General features: G+C 40.4%; 1 protein-coding gene across 1 annotated transcript in view; it reads right to left on the bottom strand.

Moving 5' to 3' along the window:
* LRRC8B (leucine rich repeat containing 8 VRAC subunit B) overlaps nt 1-22,396 on the bottom strand; it is a 64,442-nt gene that overhangs the window by 17,592 nt on the left and 24,454 nt on the right. The window contains exon 2 of the mRNA XM_032867071.1: nt 6,085-6,139. The gene's annotated coding sequence lies outside the window, so the exon portion shown is untranslated. The remainder of the gene's footprint in view (nt 1-6,084; nt 6,140-22,396) is intronic.

Here is a 22,396-nt window from a genome sequence, read left to right as displayed (position 1 = left end):
TTTCAGATCCTGTCAATAGAGCAACTTTCAAATAATAAACGCTCTTCCCACATTTAGTTGTAGTTTTGAGACTTCCTGGAAGGGACCTAAGATTTATATAGTGAAGTATTTCTCTAACATTAATATTCATAAAAATCATTGGAGAACTTACTGAAACACAAAGTTCTAGGGGTGCCTGGGTGGCTCAGTTGGTTAAACACCTGACTTCGGCTTGGGTCATGATCAAAGGGTCCTGGGATGAGTTCGGAATCGGGTTCCCTGCACAGCGGGGAGCCTGCTTCTCCCTCTCTCTCTGCCTGCAGCTCCCCCTACTTGTGCTCTCTCTCCCTCTGACAAATAAACAAAATCTAAAAAAAACCACACCTCAGAGTTTCTGATTCATTAGGTTTGAAGAAGGCCTCCAATATGAGCACTTCTAAAAAACTTCTAGTTAATGTTGATGCTGTTGGTGCAGAGACCATTTTTTTGAGAATCTAAGACAGTGGTTCTCAATTTTGGCTTCCCATTAGAACAACCTGGAGTGCTTTAAAAAAACAACAACAAAAAAACCCCAAACCCTCAAATCCAGGCCCTATTCCTATGATGGATCAAGCAATTCAACTGGTCTAGCTGAGACCAGTACTTTTTGGTTTGTTTGTTTTCTCCACATCTCTGCAGGAAGAGAAAGCTCACAAGACAGATTGACAATTAAATATCTGGGGAAAGTGCCAGCCTTTTAAATCTGCCTGGAAGTTTCAGTAGATGTCTAGAGTGCCATCCCTCTCCACAGATTACCAGTAACAGCGACCAGCCCGCTCCATGAGGCCTTCAGAGACCCAAGACCCAGGTGTGTGAGGCAGGAGAACAGGGAGTCCCTGAGCTGTAGAGATTTGTAGGGTGAACTTGAGGAGGAATCAGACAACGAAGCCCAGCTGAAAGGCTATTTCAATCGTGTGGGCTGAAATAATGAGGGAGAATTTTGCAACACGTTTGAAAAGAAAGCACTGAACGAAAGAGTCACTGTAAATGAAAATCCAACATGACTTAGCAACAGCAGATAAAGGGGTCCATGGAGAAGCAGGAGTCAAAAGGATTCAGATTTTGAGTCTATGGTATTATATAGTATCTTCCACAGTTCCTAGCACATGGTGTACAACAAATATTTGTACAGTTATTAATGGAGCATATCAGAGAGCAGAAAGTAATATAGTCAGGTGTTAGGCAGGATGTAGCTAAGGTCCTAGGACCTTCCCTGGCAGAGGCCAGTGCTCAGCCACATGTAGACGGGAAGGATTTGGGCTAACTATTCTGCATATTCTAAATATTAATGGCTGAAAAAAACAATAGGGTTCTTTCTCATGATTCTGGGGTGGTTCTTTTACTTCATGGGATCGGCTGGCACAGAATGGCCAGAAGGTCCAGAATGCCCTCACTCATCAAGCTGGTGGTTGGAGCTGGCTGCTGGCTGGCCTTCCAGTGCGACTTCTCATGGCTCTTTGAGGGTCCTGACATAGCATGGTGGGGTTCGAAGATGGTGCTTTCCAAGCACAAAAGGGAAAACTGCAGTTCTTTAATGGCCCAGCCCTCAAAGCTACATGGTATCACGTCCACCACTTTCTATCAGTCAAAGGAGTCACACAGCCAGCCCTGATTCCAGACGACAGAGGAGAGGAAATGTGACTTCTCAGTGGGAGGAGTGGTAACAGATACACAGCCTGAGTTAACTCACCCTGCTCTCCCTGTGATTTCTAGTCATTTCCTCCTACATGCAAAGCAATACTCACCTTCTTCCAAGCCCCTAAAAATTTCATCTGACTATGGCATCAAGTTCAGGCTTGAAGTCCAGGATCTTGTCAGCTAATTAGGTCGAGGAGGCTGTGGGACAGCATTCTTAAGGAATGTAGAAGTCCTGTTACCTAGCAGAGAAGATCCAGAAGGCATGGCCTTTCATCTTTCGAAGTCATAATACAGGGTCTTACTGTGAGGCCCTGGGTTTTGTTTGTACCTTGAGATCACGTTTTCCTGGCAGCAGTGCTCTGTATCTGATCTCTACTTTGAGTACCTTTTGCTGGGTGCAAAAGCTGGGAATGAAGAACAGTTTTATCTACAACCCTAGACAATTCTGGATGGGAACTATATCCAAAGTCTGTTTAAAATCAAAACAATCTCTTCTTTCTTTGGTTGTGGTGAAAAAAAGTCAATTGGCACTTCGAATATTTTTTTTTGTTTGAATAAATTTTTTAATTCAACACAGGGCTTGAACTCATGACCCTGAGATCAATTGCTGAGCTGAGATAAAGACTGGGACACTTAACCCACTGAACCACCCAGGTTGGATATTCTGATTTTCTGCTGGAAAATCTCCTAAGCTAGATACACAAATCCATTAGGTTCATTTTCCATCTTCCACGTTACTGGAGGTGTCAGTCTTGTCAATTTTTCTGTCAGTATGCAACAAGGGTTCCGTTTTATACCCTCCAATAGCAATTTCCTCACTGCCCTTCCAGCCACCATTAATAGTTGTCTCGCTTCCCTCCAGACCGTCACTGTGCCCTGGTCTCAAAGCCAATTCCAGATGTTTCATTAGGGCAGGACCTCACTTCTGGGTACCAATTTTTTTTTTTGCTTTAGATCTCTATTGCTATGCAAAAAACCATCCCAAAACTGAGTGGGTAAAACAACAATTTGTCACTTCTCATGATTCTGTGGGATGATGGGACAGATCTTCTGTTTCACATGGTGTTGACTGGAATGTTGGGATGGCTGGAAGGTCTAAAATGCCAATCACAGGACTGGCATTCGGGCTGTCTGCTGGTCTTGCCGCTCAGTTTGGCTAATGACCAAGGGCCCTGCCACTTCTTACGTACACGGCTGGTTAGACTTTCCCATGGCAAGGTGGCTAAGTTCAAAGGAACGCTACAAGCCCCCAAGAGCAGAAGCTGCAAATCTCTTTAAAGTCCAGCCTTAGAAATTACTCCGCACCACATCGGCCAGGTTCGAGGGTTCAAAAAAGGTAACTGAGCTGGTCTAGATTTTTAAAGGGAAGGGAAACGAACTCCAGCTGGAAAAATCACAAAGTGTTTACCACCATCTTTAATTCACGATAGGAACTCAAGAACATTTAAGTAGTAGATAATGCCAGAGAAATGAATTTGTTCTTTGAGAGAGAGAACTGAGTGAGTGAAGGACAGAATCTCTCCCCTGAATAATATATCACATGAAGAAGGATTCTTAGACCAGGAAGAGCAAAGGGGGAGCGAGAAGCAGGCTCAGTGAGATAAAGAAGAAGCACAGTGTTTCTGGAATGGAAATCAGTTTCAAGGAAAGAGTATGACATCATGGTCAATATCACTGAGAAACCAAAGGAGAGAAGTGATGTGTAACTACCATTCAGCAGTTTCTTATCCAAAGCTGTACAGTGGTAATGGCTTTCCAAACAATCATAAATCATATTCTAAATATTAGGAAAATTAATCATCTGAAGCCCCAGAAGACAGTTACTGAGTACAACAATTAATACCACAGGAATAACTCTAGAAATTCCAATTAAATCGGAGTTGTTCTGAACTTAAAAAAAATTGCTTTACTTTTCCTTGTTTCTGACAGTTAGGGAACACATGGTTTATTTAATGTAGATGGTAATTGTCTTTTTTAGGAAAAGTCTTCTCAGTTCTTTGATGTGGTCAGTAAGCTACTGAATTATCTAGAATACATTTAAAATGAAAGAAGTTGCAGTCACATTATAATATTAACACTGGCACATAAGCCACCAGTGGTTATATGATTCTTAGAATATGTAAGCAGAAGGCAACCTCAGACCCTTCTCCACCATCTTCATTGTTTATAAAAATGTTTTCTTGACTCCCTCTCCCACCACCCACAATAAGCAAGCCATCAAGTAGATCCAGACTCAGTTCTTGTGTAGTCTCTTGTGAATCTACATGCTTTCCTTTTGAATGTCTGGCTGATAGCAGAGATCATCATTTGCTTCTCCTACTTCTCCCATAGGTGACCTACCTTTCACAAGAGCAGAATCATATGGGCTAGCTAACCGAGGAAGAAACCATGGAGATTAGACTGTAGCTCTACAAGTAAGAAAACTAAAGCATAGAAATGTTTAAGTTACTTCTCCAGGGACTGGAATTATGAACAAATTTCCTAATTTGTACAGAACTGGGAATTGATAGAATTGATAATGGCTACCTAGCCTAATTACTAAATAGGCTTTCTTAATGAATTTATGAATGTAGTCCAGAATATTTTTATTTTACAATTTTAAACCATAAATCAAAATGAGATTTTTTAAAAGCTCTGGGACAAACCAGTGTCCTCAAGAAATACTAAAAATATGGTTAAGCCACTCATCTTAACCCTTTCTCTAAAGTTAATATTTAAATGCACTCAATTAGGGAGGCTAAGACTCCAAAGGTGTACTAAGGCAATATGAGACCTTGTTTCTACTTTCATGGGATTTATAATCCCATGAGAAGGCATGCATAGTTGGAAGCACCACCATGCCAAGCTGTCACCAGGCCAAATGGGTGGCATGATGGGTAAACCTCATAAGTACTGCATTTGATTCTATACAAAGAAAATACCCCTAGGAGAATGGGTGGGACATCCCTGAACAGTAGCACTTCTCAAAGAGAGGTCAGGATTTTAGTTTGTAGGATACCCACTCCATGCCTGGTGGAGGTTGAAGAATTCAGGAAATATAGATGTGCAAGACAGAAAGATCCCTGCTTTCAGGGATCTTACTGAGGATGAAGGAAAGAGAGACAACCAAATAGGTAAACACGATAAATTCAGAAGTGCCATGAAGAATATAGGGCTCCTTTAGATTGGACAGTCAGGGAAGGCCTCTTTAGATCTGAAGAGAGCCAGTCATGCAGATATTGGGGAAGCTCATTCCAAGTAGAAGGAGCAAGAAGCTTAGAATGGGTGCAGATCAGAAGGGAGGCCTCTCAACTGGGATGTTAGGAACTAAATGGGAGGGTCTGCAGCCAACATACAGTTTGGATAATAAATAGTCCAGGAAGAATGGAAAAGCCACCAAAGAGCCATAAGTAGAGAGGCAGCTGACCTGATATAAGCTGTTTTTTTTTTTTAATATATTTTTTGAGAGGAGGGGAGATGGAGAGAGAGAGAAACTTAAGCAGACTCTGCACAGAGCACAGAGGTCAATGTGGGGCTCATAGGCCCATGTGGGGCTCGATCTCATAACCCTGAGATCACAACCTGAGCCAAAGGCAAGAGCTGGGCACTTCACTGACTGCACTACCCAGGCACCCTTGACACTAGCTTCTAAAAATTCAAAGTCAACTCAATGAATCAGCAGGGATATGTGCGTATACTCAAGAAGTCAAAGGATCTATACTTTCATCTATAAAAGAAGGGTGTTCACAATACTCAGAGGACAGACCCAATGTCCTCACCACTGCTTCACCTGGATTACATACGGTCAGACCTGGGCAACACACTTTTCAAGACATTTGTCATATTCACAATTCACAATTGTCATATTCACAATACTAGAGAGTCATGCTACTTAATATAGTATACAAATTAATTGCTCATTATGTCAAAGTCAAAAGTTCTGCCGCAGAGCTAATTTAAGATTAATCTTCCACAAGTATAAAAGATAAATGATGTTTGTAGAAAGCAACAGATATGCGACTTGTAATCTGGGAAAGGGTGGCCATTGTTTATTTATTTAAGCATGGCAAATCAATTTCCTGCATAAAAAAGCACTACCTTAAGCAAAAATCAAAAAAATACAGATGTGGAATCATGGAGTCTAAGTCTGTCGTAGACATTATATTCCTCAGATCTCTAAGGTTTAAAAAAATAACATCAACCTACATTTATACACATATACTCTGCAACGTACAAGACCAACAAAGGACAGGAAGAGGACATTTTACCAAAACTTATACAGACTTAATTTTCTAGTTTATTAACTGGTTTAACTATATCAAAAGGATTTTATGCAAAAGGTCTGTAAGGAATAACAATCTCTTTTTACATATTAAGTATTCAGTATTTGCCCCAAGCTACCAATAATTATCTTTACCATGTGTTCACAATTCAAAATGTTAACCTTACCCGATGAATGCTGGTCAACTGGAAACTCTGCAATTAGTTTCTATTTGAAAAATTCCTGAAGAGAAATCATAAACACATTATTACATTTTACTCAATGCAGCACTGCAAGACAAGTTATCTACTTACGTGATTCTAAGATTTTCAAGATATGTAATAACTTTACGAGACATACATCTTAAAAAGTGAGTGTTATTATAGAGGTCAGCTTTCTGACCTCCTGCAAAAACACAAACCACTGTCACATGTTATACTTTCAATGTCTTCACCACAGCATTTTATAAGGCATAAAATATGAACATTCAATTTTTATTTAAGAATGAGATAAACATTATATCTCAGGTTTAATTTATAAGCTTATAAATGTTTTTATAAGCTTATAAATTAAACAAATTTATATTTTTATAATATATATTATATATAATTTATTTATATAAAAATAAACATATAAATATAAAATATATATAATATATACAATTAAACAAAATAAATTATAAATTAAATATAAATGAATATTATTTACAAGTTTATAAATTAAACCCGAGATATGCTTATATCTTTATATTTTTAATATATAAAGAACATACAAATATATATATTTATTAAATATATATATAATATATTTATATATTTTACATATTAAAAGTTTATAAATAAATATAATATTTATAAGTATAAATAATAAAAAACCATTGAAAATATCTGCATTTCTTATATAAAAAGAGGGAGAGGGAGTATTTGGGATAGTTTCTTTTTCAAGTTTTTATTGTTTTTGCTTTGGTTTTTTTTGTTATTGTTGTTGCTTGCTGTCCTGTTATTTGACACAATTAAGCCATTGTAAAATTCAATGGCACAATATTTTTGCCTCTTATTTTTATCATAGGCGTTCTCAAGGTTGTTACAGTTTCTGTAAACAGCATCTTTTTAAAAAGGATTGTATTTTTAAGTCATTTCCACACCCAACTCACAAGGCCAGGACCAAGAGTCGCATGTTCCACTGAATGAACCAGCCAGGTGCCCCTCTAAACATGTTTTGATGGAAGCATAATAGTTCACACATAGATATGTCATAGTTCACAAAATTATTTTTGTATAAAGTCCTACATTTTCCCTTTTTACTACTAATAATAGTGTAAACATCCCTGTAGTCTGTTCATATGATTTCCTTTGCATAGGTCTCTAAAAATGGGAGTGATGGGTCCGAGGGCATAAATATTTTAAGGTCTCTGATATATAACAACAAATTATTTCTCAAGAAGGTTATACTAATTTTCTTTTCCATAAACAATATGAGTAGTACCCTTACGAGACATGAGAATCATCATTAAATAAAAAAACAAACAAAAAAACTTTGGCTAATTCCACCCCAAATTAGCTTATTGTTTATTTTGCATTTCTCTGACTGGGTTGAGTTGAATGCTTTTTGGCATGTTTTACTAACAAGTTTCATTCTTCTTTTTTCTTCTTAAAAAATATTTTATTTATTCATCTGGCAGAGAGAGAGAGAGAGAGAGAACGAGCAGGGGGAGCAGCAAAGGGAGAGGGAGAAGCAGGCTCCCTGCTTGATCCCAGGACCCTGAGCTCATGACCTAAGCTGAAGGCAGACGCTTAACAATCTGAGCCACCCAGGCGCCCCTCATTCTTCTTTTCTACTTCATATTTACCTACACCAGAGGAATATTTTGCTGAGAAGATATAACTGTAATGAAAGCTCCCTCCTAACCACAACTTGTCATCTCAGAGAAGCCACTGTTGTCAAGTAAAAAAACAACAAAACGTAGTTCAGTTTCTTTATTCAGACTAAAACCAAATTACTCAAAACTAATTTTAGAAACTATAGCATAGGGGCACCTGGGTGGCTCAGTAGGTTAAGCCTCGCCTTCGGCTCAGGTCATGATCCCTGTCCTGGGATAAAGCCCCACATGGGGCTCTCTGCTCAGCAGGGAGCCTGCTTCCTCCTCTCTCTCTGCCTGCCTCTCTGCCAACTTGTGATCTCTGTCTGTCAAATAAATAAATAAAATCTTTAAAAAAGAAAAAAAAAAAGAAACTAGCATAAGTTATCGGCTTTCTTTCTCCCTAGCAGCAAACGAAACTACAAGTTGGAAAAATGAAATGTGAAAATACTAAAGGACGATGCTTGTTAGAATAGAATCAATAGTCCACATGAGGCAGGAAAACCCAGGATTCGACTGTCAAGGGTAATGCTGATGGACCCAGCTGCTGACACAGGCTTCTCTAGTTTGTTATGCTGCTATGGTAATGAGTGTTATGAAACTGGCATTACCTACTACCCCCTCAAAAACCTTTTCTCTCCCCATTGGCAGGACCCAAGGTACGTTCATTTTCACTTAAAAAGTCAATTCCAAGACAATCTTAAAAAAAGTCTATTCTGGAGGATCTGGAGATGACAAACAGAACACCCAAAATTCCCTTTCTCAAAGAACAACTCCCTTCAAAAGGGTTTCCAGTGAAATGAGACATACAAAGGACTACTTCCAAGTGACTGTGGATTAAAGAACAATAGGGCACAATCAACCGTGATAGAAAAACAAGAGGCCCCATGCCTTCTGCTTTGAAAACTGAGAAGTCTGGATGCTCTCATTTCCTTCTGGTCAGTAGAGATAGGGGAGATTGACAAAATGAACTCCTTTGTAGTTAAGCAAAGAACTGCGTTAAAACTCTGGAATCTGAGAATGGTTCTCCATTGGCATGAATCTGTGTCTTAGTGATGGTTAAATAAAATCTTCCCCTTTAAGGCTTAGCAAGAAGTCAAGAATCTCTGCCTAGTAACTTGATCTCATTTTGTAAGTCAGATATGACCAGAATCGTTGCAGTATCACACTTTCTCATCCTGCTCTCCAGCAATTCCATAAGTTTAAGCCTTTAGTTTCTATACAATTAAAGTAGCCTTTTTTCATCAGTTTGAAAAGTTCAAACTAGGAATACTAGATGTACTTAAAAGAGGGACATTTCATTTTGCCATCTGTCCCACCCTGGCATCACCTCCATGAATCACCTCCGTGATCCACCTTGACCTCCACAGCCTGAATTTCCTGCCCCTGCATCCATGTTCCTACTACATTAACAGTTCTCTCACACTGTGTTAGAGTATAGAATAAGCTATTCCCTCAAGTTCCTTGAGCACTGAGGCAGCATCTTATTTATCTACATGTCTGGGATCTATTCCAGTGTCTTTTCCCAGGGCTAGATTAAAAGTCTGGATGTGGGCGCCTGGGTGGCTCAGTGGGTTAAAGCCTCTGCTTTCGGCTCAGGTCGTGATCCCAGGGTCCTGGGATCGAGCCCCACATCGGGCTCTCTGCTCAGCAGGGAGCCTGCTTCCCCCCACCCTCTCTCTCTGCCTGCTTGTGATCTCTGTCAAATAAATAAATAAAATCTTAAAAAAAAAATAAAAGCTTGGATGTTAGGGCATTTTCCACATACAGACGTATCCATGGGGTGCTGAAGACATCTCTGGAAACTTAACTAGATGAAATAAAAATAGTATTCACCAGAACTTTTCTCAGGGTCTGTAGAGAGTCTGCTTGCAAGGAAAAAAAAGGGGTCTGTTATTTTTCTTCTGGTCTGTTGAGAATCTAGGAACTGGCAGGAGGGAGATTTGAGGGATTCTTTGGCTACCCCCTTCCCTCTCACCTGGAGCTTGGCTTTTCCTCTTAAAAATGTTGTGAAAAATATTCAAAGGACAACAGCCTGAAGTGGCATCAAATTGTCAGTCTGCCCAGGGTAACAAATTATTAGCCTATTTCTTGGACCCCCATATCTCAATCCTGCCCCTATCCCTACCATGAATATTTGGTAAATAATTACTGAGTGAACCAATAATACCAGATCAGGTTTCACCACCCAGTTAGGAACCAAGGGTACAGAGGAAGAAGGCTTGACTCTGAATGATCTATAACACAATTGGTGGGCACATACAATGGCTCTGGGAAGGTGGGAAAGCAGACCAGAGAGGACAGAACCTCGGGCATTTCCATCACCCCATGATCAGTGCAGAGATTCAGAAGCAGAGGCGAAGCTTTCAGAGGAGAAATTTTCAGAGGAGAAAAATTCATACTTTTCAGCAAAGCCACCAAACATGACATCGCAGAGATCTGAGCGGAGAACTGCTGTCAAATTTAGCATGACTGGCTGCATTCTCATGGCGGTGAGTCATTTTGAATCAGTGATGGATCACTGGATAAATGCCACAGCATTCCTAAATGACCTTAATATCTTATCAAATTATGATTTCACAATTCTTTCGTACAAGCTAAAAGTACAATGCAATAGCACAATGTGAGCCCTTTCCCTCTCCAACTTCCCTCAAGACCATGGGCTTGGGGAAGGAAAGGACATTTATTGTCCCCTCAGGGTCTGTAAGTATTGTAATTCTACAGTTCCTGTGAGCTATGATTAAGCTGAAAATATTACATGTCTCTGGATGTTCTCAGCCTCCTAAAATCAATAACTTCTGATAGCGATCATTATAAAGAATGCTATATCCAGTAGAACATTTTCTTAACCCAGTGTCAAATATCAAATTGCCATGCACTGAAAATCAGCCTAATGTTTAGGTTGAGTTAACTTCTGACCCTAAAATATAAAGGTTTAATGTTCGCCAAGTATTAAATGACCATTAAACACAAAAGATGTTTAAAATGAATGCTGCTGGGGTGCCTGGGTGGCTCAGCCATTAAGCGTCTGCCTTCAGCTCAGGTCATGATCCCAGGGTCCTGGGATCCAGCCCTGCATCAAGCTCCCGGCTCCTCGGGAAGCCTGCTTCTCCCTCCCCCACTTCCCCTGCTTGTGTTCCTGCTCTTGCTGTTCCTTTCTGTCAAATAAATAAAATCTTTAAAAAAATAAAATGAACGCTGCTACCCATTCTACCCCCCAAATAAGTAGTTGCTCCATACTTCATGCTTCTTTAGCATTTAGGGAGTGCTGATAGTTCTGTTACACTGTCATTAATCTGCATCACAAAGAGATGGTTAGATGCCTTCCTGCCTCCTCGATTAGAGCTCTTAGAAGAATATAGTGTACTGGACAGGACCTAACACACAAGGCATCCTTAGTAACAACTATGTGCAGAATTAAAAAGGTAGAAGGAAATGGAAAAGGGAAGGCTAACATTTACTGTGTATTTAGCAAGGCAGGTATTATGATCTCAGCACTAAAGGTGAGAATGTTGAGGACTGGAAAAATTAAGAAACTTGCTCAAGCTCACAAAGTGAACCCCAAATTCACACCAACCCAATCTATGAGCCATCTGCCACACCGCCTCTCCAGTGCACTATATAAAAAGGAGTTTTATATAGAACGTGCATCTCTCTTTTAAAAAAATCTACAATCTATCTTTTAAGGGAACTAAAAGACACAATCTGAAAATCAGATTAATATAGTTTTCCCAGCTTGTTACTCAGTATTCCATCTTGTGAAACAGAATCAACAAATGCATCCTGCCTGCCTCTATTATATAATTAAGATTGACATGCTAGATGGCCAGAGCAAGGGAGCATCCTACAGGCACAGCCTTTTACAGAAACATGCCTCCAGCAATATAATGACAAGAGGAATAACTGAGGCTTAATCTGTGTCTAAATGATATTTTACAAGGCTTTTCTTCTTGGCTTTCCTATTAAAATGTGGTCAAAACAAATTAATTTATCAGAGCCCCTACAAACGACATTCTTTCTGAAAGACTTAATAAAGAAGTATCACATGTGTTCAGTATATTAGTTACTTTTAATATGTTGGTTATGTTGTTAGGCCTAGTTCTTACTAGAAAACTTGTACGACTGTTAGAGAAGCCTGGAAGGGAGCACAGCAGAATGGCTAAGATCTTATTGAACTCTAACTTTGTCATTTACCACCTGCCTAATGGTAGATAAGCTAAGTATCCATTTTTTTCATCTGTAAAACAGGGACCATGCAGTTATTTTAAGAATTAAAAAAGGTGGAGGTACCTGGGTGGCCCAGTCAGTTAAGCATCTGTCTTCTGCTCAAGTCATGACCCTAGGGTCCTGGGATCGAGCCCCACATCGGGCTCCTTGCTCAGTGGGGAGCCTGCTTCTGTCCCTCTTCCCTGCTCTTGCTCTCTCTTTCTCTTAAATAAATAAATAAAATCTTAAAAAAAAAAAAAAAGAGAGAGAGAGAATTAAATGAGGTAACCATAAATCAAATGCTTAGCACAACAGCAGATACAAAGGAAACACTCAAAAATGGTAATTTATTAACAGAGTAACAGCTTTATCTAAAATTAATCCTTTAAGGGCTGGCTTTAAAGTATTAGCTTGTAAAGAGAAACTAGATTGGACGTCAGGGGGTTCTGTTCTCCACCTAAATGAGTGATTTCCATGCCAGATTTTGCAATATATCACAGGACCCCAGTTATTAGAAAGTGTTGTGAAATATAAATGTAACTTACCTCAATCATTTAATATATGGCCCAGAGGGAAGACAAAGTGTTGTGAGGCCAAAACAATACAAGATGGTGCAAAAATAAGTTACCCCTCCTTCTCATGCAGTGCATGTCTTCGCAGTCAAGATTCACACTGTAGGCAAGCCTGGTATCACCAGTGTCACCCAAGCAAAGGCCATGTTTTACAATCCACAGTTGCACAACAGCGTGCATGAACTTGATGTCACAGAACTGTACACTTAAAAATGGTTAAGATGCTACATTTTATGTTATGCGTATTTTATCACAAAAAACCCTATAATCATGTAAAACAAAAGCTGTTCTGACTGCTTTAAAATGAACATAAATGGATTACACAAACTTAATGTACAGTGGGCCCCGATGTACTGGAAGGCATACTGACACATAAAAAATATGTTTACTGTGTCAAATTTACTTTACCCATAATTCCTAGATTATAATAAATACTATTTAATTATCAGTTTTGTTTGTTACTTTGAATTAGAAGTATTTGGCTGTGTGAGAGAAAATGATCCTACTAATGTGTCTAGAAAAGGCACAGATCTTCTCTACTACAGAAATAGCCATATATGAAGCTAACACATTCAAAAATCTTCTAGAGACTATCTAGGTAAGCACACACATGAGATTTTTTTTTTCCTCCCTTAAAATAACCATTGAGGCACCCACATGTTTACAAAAATCACCAATAACTTTTCATGGGTTTGAAAAGTATTTGAGCCTCTTATTAATCTTTTATTATGACGCCAATCTAGGGGCACCTGGGTGGCTCTGGGTTAAAGTGTCTGCCTTCAGCTCAGGTTATGATTCCAGAGTCCTGGATCGAGACCAGAATCTGGCTCTCTGCTCAGCAGGGAGCCTGCTTCCCCTCCTCTCTCTCTCTACCTACTTGTGATCTCTGTCGAATAAATAAATGAAATCTTAAAAAAAAAAAAGGCCAATCTAGCAGAAGGCATCAAGGATAGCCTAATGTGAAGGAGGGCTGAGGAGAGGGGTTAGATGGTAGGTGGGGTGGGTGGAGGGAGAGATGGCGTGTGTGTTGGGAAGCAATTAAAGAAGAACAATCATAACCCTTTCCATTGGTGATAGCAGACATTCTTACTGGGCACTTAACACCCATCAGTCAATCAATCAATCAATCAATCAATCAATTCCTGAGGCTCTCATAATTATGAACTCATTTTTGTAGGACTGCTTTGTTACTTCCTTGGGCTCTGGATATGTGGAGTGGAAATGACCATCCAAGGCACAAGAGGGTAGCAGTAATGACCCATATCAAATGAGATTTAATAAGAGAAATCCCTGCTCTGCCTCTCTAGAGGGCTATACTGGATGAGGATGAGGGAATGCTGGAATGAGATTGGATGTTCAAATGAAGGAAAGTCACCATGACAGTGGCAGAGGGAAGAATCAAAACCACAAGGCAGCATGGCTTAACAGAAAGAACCCCTGACTAGGTGTCAGGAGACTCAATTTCTACTCCCTGCTTTCCAGTGATCTGACAGTATAACGTTGAATGAGTCACCTCACCTCATTTGACCTGACTTTCCTTGTCACGTTGGAGGGAAAGCCAAATGATTGATAGACCCTCCACTTCCAACATCCTACTGTTCTCTGAGTTGATTAATTGCAGCTGGAGCTGGGGGACACTTAGTCTGAAAAGACTCCTCTGGAGAGGCAAGAATTGAACAGGGATTTTTAAAAAATGGTGACAGCACCAGGGAAAACATGAACTCAAAGACAAAGAGAGCAATGAATGGTCTATGATTGGCAACTAATAAATCGATCTCACTAAAAAGAGAGCAAAAGTGGGTCACAGCAAGAAAAGAAGGTCATTGGGTCAGGCATAGTAACAAGAGCACAGATTTTAATTGAAGGTAAATAGGTAACTGGGAACCATGTAAGGGGCCTAATACAGATCCATCCCTGGGGCACTGGGGTTCACCAGGATTCAGTCTTTGGCCAGTAGCTTCTCTGTTCACGCACAGGTGTTCCTCAAGTGAAATCCGCTACCCTAAAAGATCATCCACCACCTCTACGTAGGGGATCCCCAAAAAGACATGGTGAGCCCTGCTCTCTAACTCTGAGCCTCAAAATCGTCTCCCAAACAGCTTCCTGGCTATCCACTGAGATGTGTGGAAGCACCTAACACTCAGCATGTCCCAAACTAAACCCACCACTTCTGCCCACACCCACACCAAATCAATCCACATTTCTTGGGTCCCTGAATGTTGGTCCCTGAATGTCTGGCACCTGCCCCAAACCTTCTTTCCTTTTATTCTCTCAAATCTACCTGTTTTTGTCTTAAACTAGCCCCTTCTGCAGCCCTGCCACCACTCTCTTGGGTGGAGCCTGCTGAATCTTCGTGGAAGACAATCGAAACATTTTCTTCTCTTGCCCTCCTTGGTCCCCTTTCCAAACTGCAGTCAGGGAGACCTTTCTAAAACATATCAAACCTACCCGATTTTTTTTTTTTTTGTTATTATAAAGTAAAAATAATATCACTGGTAGGGGTGGGGAGGTCTGGCAATGGAATGTGATGGGAACAAATGCTATCCAGCTGCTCCTGCCGTTTTATTGGTTCTTGCTACTTCCTTCCCAAGAATGTGAGGGCTTGACTCCAAAAGGCTGGGCTGACTGGGTCACATATTCTGTGATCATCACTCACTTGGGACTAGCCGGACTAGGAAGAAAGGATACTTCACCCTGTGGCTCACTGTGGGCACTCATCCAACCCGACAAGTCAGGTAGGCTCTCCCTCCCCCCAACTCCAGCTCACACTGCCTGTGTCATGGTACTAGTGCTGTGAGAAGGGATTTTTAAAGCCTTTAAAGCCTCTGTTTCTACCTACATGTTACTGGTATCTATGCTCCCAGAGACTGGGCATTTTTACAGTTTTCTCCTCCTTGGGCAGCAGCAGTCATTGCTACGGCAGTCAGTTCTGGGATATAGAGTTCTTGTTCTGTTGATGTGTTGCCCTCTAAATGTTCTGGAGTTGCATTAGATAAGTGTAAACCACCCACTTTTTATTTATTTTTATATTTCTTATTCCCTTACTGCTGGAGTCCTGTTGCTCATCAAGTGAAACCTCACTTCTTCATTCAGCGCACAAGCCATGAATGAGAGGCAGGGGCTGGTCTTCCACCTGTACTTGGAGTCCCCCGCCTGCCTCCACCACCACCTGCATGCCCTTAAGCAAATCAGCTTATCCAACCCAGGCCTGAGTCCACCTTTACAATGTGGACAATCATACAGGCCCCAAGGGTTGATACTGGTGGTAAAATAAATATTGCAGAAGTACTTTGGAATCATTAAAATGGCATATAAATATAAGGGTGATCTCTTATAAAGAAAGTTTTTTTGTTGTTGTTGTTTTTTGTTTCTTTGCTGGTAAAGTAATTTTAAAAGAGGATACCTTTGGCCTTGGAATATTATCTTAAATCAAAACAAAACAACCCATGAAGTGAGCATTATTTATACCACTTTGATTCCAAAGAAACAAAGCAGCAGGAGTCACAAGGTCACTGACACCTCCTAACATTTAAGACCCACTACAAAAGTCAAAAGGGATTTTTCCAAAAGGCCCAGGGGTCCAGGCATATATATGTAGTCCAAACATACAACTGTGCAGTGAGAAGATAACAGCGAATGTAAAAAATTCTTTTCCAAACCAACCTTGCAATAATGCACTAATAATGGACCATTTATATTCTGTCCGTTGAAGAAAGAAAAGAAGAAAAGATGATACAACACCCACAACCTCCGGCTCTCCGTGCCCACAAAGTGCAGCCATGTCTATCTGCCCAGCCCAGAGAATTCCTTCTGGAACATTCTGGTCAGCTGACATCGCTTATCTCTTCCCTGGAAGAAGGTGTGGGAAGAGTGAAGCATCCAGCAAGAGTGTGAGTGGAGAAACAGGTCAGTTTTGAAAAAGCAAGCTCTTCTGGCATCTGTGTTTCTGGTAAAAGTCCACGTTCATCTTGGGGTTAAAGCAGTGCTTCACATTTGCAGCTCAGCCACGGCTCCTGGTCAGAATCACTGATTTCCATTTGCTCCTCTGCTGGAGCAGAAAAATATCTGGTTTACGTTTAACGTAACCACGGTGAGATGTCTTTTTTCTGACACCATGTGGGTGCCCTCCCACGCAGTCCTGTTCTGATACTACCTCAAGTCAGCCTAAGACTCCAACAGGTTTAAGGGCTCAGTCCCACAAGACTGACCCCACTTCAGACATTGGTCCTAAGTCCCAGGACCCGGACAACCTGCTCTTCTGTTTGACTTGGTTAGCAATCCAAGGGTTCCCATAACCCCCTCCTTAAGTTTGATAATTCCCTTGAATGACTCAGAGAATTTAGGAAAACACAAACCAGCAGGTTTATTGTAAAAGACACAACTCAGGAACAGCCAAATGGAAGAGATGTCTAGGGCATGTTACTTGGTGGTAGTCTTGGTAGGAGAGGGGGAGGGAGGGTGGAATTCAGATTCCATGCCCAGTCTGAATATGTCAACCTCCCAAGCACCAATTGGGAAGTTCCCCAAACCTTATCATTGAGAGTGTTTATAGAAGTTTCATTACATAGGCATGGTTGGTTAAGTCACTGGCCATTGGCAATGAAAAATCTCCAGCCCTTCCCCCTCCCCTGAGGTCGGGGTTCGGGGTGGTAGATGGAAAGTTCCAACCCTCTAATCCCATGGTTGGTTCCTCTGGTGACTAGCCTCCAACCTGAAGCTCTCAGTGGGTCCATCCAGAGTCACCTCATTAGCAAAAACTCAGGTATGGCTGAGAGGGGATCATTATGAGTAACCAAGGATGCCCTACTGGGAAATTTCAAGGATTTTAACACTGTGCTGAGAACTAGGGGCAAAGACCAGATACAATATTGTACCACATACAGTGTGTAGCACAGCACTGCATAAGAATAACACCTGAGGGCTAATTGTCATTTGAAATTGTTGCAATTTGAAAGAGTGCAAACCAGTTCACTTAGAAGATCAAACTCACCTCCAAGGCCCCACCAGGACAGTCATTTAAGCCACAGATTTCCAGAGTCAATGACTTACATTCTTCCTAAGGAAAGCCTTCCCTGACCATTCTGACCAAGCCCATCACAATGAACTCCTTCAGTCTTCTATCTCTCATGTTCACAGTGCTTATCACATACCTTCATGCAGTTCAATTAAAAGTTCATTTCTCTCCCACTAAACTATAAGGTCTAGGAGGTCTGATCGTGTGTCATGCTGTTATCTACCCCTCCCCGCCATGTTCTTACAGTCAGAAGCTGCTATTAAACATTAAATGAATGAATGAAGAATTAAAATTAGACCTGTTGCCTGGAACAAAGATCACAGCAACTTCCTACAATCACCACATCATCGTGTCTTCAATTCTCCAAATTCCACTTGACATGCAAAGGTCCCTGAGTCATTTAGCAGATTCAATCCCTATCAGCAAAGAAGAAAGATTCAGCTCAGCCATGGTATTAAGAATAATTTCAGGTCATTCAGGGCATACTGACATGACAGAGTAAGGTCAGGCTTCTACAAGAACCTACAAAGAATGAATAGGAATCAGGTAGAATGCTTACACTGCAAAGGTAATGGACTGTTTCTGCACACTGGCTTGGCTTTGGGCTTCAGAACTCAACAGGGCCCTGCAGCTTCATCTGGTGTTAGCAAAGCAGGGAAATCATGTTTCCTTTGGGAACTTGAGAGTTTTGATGGCTTCTCGGGAGACAAAAGTCACATTCCCCATCTGGAAGTTTAACACATGACTTCTAAATCAGGGTGGGGCTTTGTCTGGCTCAGTGACAAATTCAGCTGCCTAAGAAGCACAATCTCTGGGTTAGTGACCTAAGTTTCTCCTTTGTACCCAGCAAATGAATCTAGGGTTATTTCTTAGCAACCAAACTTGAAAGGCAGAAAGATTGTGCCAAGAAAGCTAATGGTGTGTTTTTTTTCCTCTGTCCTTTTTTCTTTCCCTTACCACACACAAGAAATAATATTTTTCCATTCATATTTGACAACACCATCTGTTTTTATTGTGGAAAGCCTTACCCATTCAGGGAAGGCCACAACTTAGCTGTTGCTAGCTGAAGGGATGTAGAAATAAAGAGGACCCTATGTATCACCAACTGTATCACAGCCAGAGATGTGACCCCAACAGAAAGTGTGATAGGATATTTCATGCTTTAGTGAAATGAAGCATGAATACAAGAAAGCTCAAATGGATTACAGTTGCATTGTAGAGCAGTATACACCAAAGGCATAATAGTTACTGCATAGGAGTTATGAGTGGGCCAAGAAAGATGCCTAAGATTTATCGAGATGGGAGGCAAAGGGACAAGAATTAAAAATAGGGCACAAAGTCTTTTATGTGGAGGTGTGGAGGTATGGAGGAACAAATAAAGAAGGTAGGAGGATGCCAAGGTGAATTTTAGGAGTTAGTGAAGAGACATATACTGATGGAGACATATACTGATGGAGATAGGTAGATTAGGGTTAAATAGTAAAGAAAGTCTCCAATGTCAGGCTAAGAACTTTTCAAGACATAATTCAGGCCTAATTCATGCATGATAGGCACCTGAGAAATGACTATTTTAGAGCCACTTTATGTCAGTTTAATATCACTTTTAGAATCAACAGCCAAATATTTTTATGAGAGCAGAAAGTAATTCAGATTTGATCATATAACCAATAGGGAACACTTGATGGCATCTGAGCAGGGGAATGATGAAAAAAGACATTTAAAGGCATATTAGGGTGTATTGGGGAAATTAACTTGAAAGCATCAGGAAGGATTCATTGTGAGGGGTTTGACAACAAGAACAGGAAGCCTAGTTCTATATTAGGGTATAGATCTGATCACCTCATAAAATAAAACATAAATGGACTGCACAACACAAATCTCAAGAAGAAAAACAGTTATGCTTAAAATAACTAAACTTTCAGGGGCACCTGGGTGGTTCAGTCAGTTGAGCAGTTGATCTTGTTCAGGTCTTGATCTCAGGGTTAGGGGTTCAAGCCCCACGTCTGGCTCCAGGCTGGGTGTAGAGCCAACCTAACAAAATATTTTAACTTTCCTATTAGTGGGTCAAATGACGTACCTGGACAAAACACAATTAGATTTTGAAGGAGCAGACTTTTCCTGTTTCACTGGTGTTTTCAAATGAGAGATGGATTTGATCAGTCGTTTTTTTTTGTTTGTTTGTTTTTTGCCTTTTTTTTTTTGTTTTGTTTTGTTTTTAACATTAGATGATACCTGAATACTTTGGTGAAATCAGATACTTTGGGGTAAAAACATCACTTTTAGAATTAATAGCCAAATACTTCATGCAATGCTGTCATACACAAGAAAAGTCATCTTAAAACACACACAAAATGGTGCCAGACAGACTAGGAGCCATGTGAAACACACTATAAATAAGCCATCATCTTAAGAATATACTGGGCCCTTCTGAAAGAGTCCTTAGGCATTATGTCACTCACCATGCAATCAAGCCTCTGCTTAAAATCAAGTTACAATTACTCTAATTATGGGCCAACATTTCATTTGTTTCACAACCACAGCCTAATCAAACAGTTCTGTAGACGACTTTACCACAAGGTAACTTAATTAACTTCAGTGCCAAAGGTTTCTTTGTTGTTGTTTTTTTTTGTTGTTGTTTTTAAGTCTTCTTTGGGCAACTGATTGGCCAGTTCAGGCGTCAGAAATCTTACTATAAAAATTACTACATGAACTAAATAAAAATCAAACCCAAATGCTTTCATCCATGACAAAACCATATTCTTCTTTCCCAAATGCTTCATTTAAATATTTCCCAGCAACAACAGGCTTGTGTGGACACACCAGGAAGTGAAACCACGTATGATCACATTGTGAAAGCCAAGTAAAATGAAAGAATGCATTGGAATTAGCTGAGGCACTGTTAAAATTTGTTTGAAAGTCCCTTCCTGTGGAAACTTCAATTTAATTAAAGCAGCAATAAGAGGAATTTAAAAGCATAAGTCTTTGTTGTTCTGCAATTTCCCCGCTATTCTATGCAGATGTCTTCTCCTGCAGCCAGGCTGGGTCATCTGATATGTGAGCACTCACCCAGCCCGCCTGGTGAGTGGAGAACACGGTTTTAAGTGGGCATTTTCCACGCCACTAAATCTACTCTGAAACAAAACAATCACAAATCCTCAATGATTTGGGGTGGGGAGCACAGGAGATACAGGGGCAGGAGAAGAAAGCAAGTCACCCCTGGCTTCTAAGGTATGAAGAAAATCCCACTTCTCCTAATTGTGTTGCTGGCGCTCCTAGCATTCCCTTATCCTCCACAAATTAGGAATTCCCTGAAAAGAGGAACTGTATTCTACTGTTGGATTGGTTTGTTTTTTAACTGAGTACTGAGACTTGGTGGTACAGGCATTGGAAGAGTTATGAGTACCTAATGGTTATTCTTATAGTCTAAGGAGAGTGTAATCCAGTAAGAGTTGCCAGTTGATAGCTTTCTTCGAAGCTGGACACTAAGCTGAATCAGAAACTCCACCACTCCACCAGCCTCTCTCTTGTTCCCAGGAAATTACCAGTGGGAGAGGGGCTAGAAGATACTCTCGCAAAAATGAGCTCTTACGTGGTGATGATTCTTCTTTATTCTTATTAATTTTAAGTATTATTTGAATAAGTTTAATCTTAAAATGCTGTATTTTTGGACACTTCTTAGCAATTTAAATAAATAGTTTCTGGAAGTACCTATGGCTTTATCAAGTGATCAGGGACTCCCATCATTGCACAAACACACTGCAAATGTGTCAGTGGCACCCTGCAGATGAGGCAGACACACTCCTACTACTCGTGCCAAGGAAATTGAAAAGGGAGGAGAAAAAATCCATTGGCATGTACACGTGCACAGAAGCATACTGTGTGTGCACATGGATGTGTGACAGTAGGAAAATTATATGGGTAGTGAACTCAACAAACATTTGAGAGCCTAGTCTGTGTTAGAACTGTTACTCTTAGGAAAGTGAGGCAAATCTACTGCTTGGGTATAAAAAATTTGCAGAGACAGCCTAGGAGTTGAATCTTGAGCTTGTCCATGGACCCACAAAAGAAGTCAGAAAGAAGAGGCAGGCCGATTCCCTAGATGGGCTCTTTCTTTCCAGTCACCTTGTTTTCTTCCTGTTTCTGTCTCTCCCTGTATCAAATACTATCCTTTCCTATCGTGCCTGAAACTTTACACTTTTATTCATTAGATTCTCTTGATGGGAAAATTTATTAAATGTTTGCCAAGGTGTGGGATGGATAAGACAAGAAGGAATAATGATAAATGAAAATCATTTCATTTTTGTATTTCATCTTACATCTACCCTTAAAATACACTTAAAAGTTAGGAAGATGGGAAATATACACTAAGTGATTAGGCAACAGGAAAATACATTATCAACATCAAACAATATCAAAATATATTACAAACGGTATATAGTTGAAACAACAATGCGACATCTGCATGATGCTTTCAAGTTTATGGAGCATATTCCCCCCATAAATCATTTAAATTGTTTGCTCGACTTTATGATAAGGATACCAGTTCAGAGAGGAAAAAACAAGCTGCCCAAGCCACATTTTGTGAACATGAGCTTTATCCAATAACTGACACCAACCATTGTGCTCTTGCTACCATCCAAAGCTACCTTGTACAAAGGTCAACAAAGTTATGGCTGAGGGACTACAGAAAGCAGCCTAGGTGATTGGATCTGAACCTGCAGGGATAGGCAGGAGCTGGATGAGAAAGAACTTCAGTTGTAGAAGAGCAAGAACAGAGAGGTCTGGAGTTAAGAGCAATAGACAGCAAGTCCCACTGAGGAGAGAACGTTCAGTCAGAGGGAGATGACTTC

This window comes from Lontra canadensis, unplaced genomic scaffold, assembly GCF_010015895.1.
Source record: "Lontra canadensis isolate GAN:19392208 unplaced genomic scaffold, GSC_riverotter_1.0 scaffold33, whole genome shotgun sequence".
In the NCBI taxonomy this organism is placed as follows: Eukaryota; Metazoa; Chordata; class Mammalia; order Carnivora; family Mustelidae; genus Lontra; species Lontra canadensis.
This window is presented reverse-complemented; position numbering and strand designations above follow the sequence as displayed.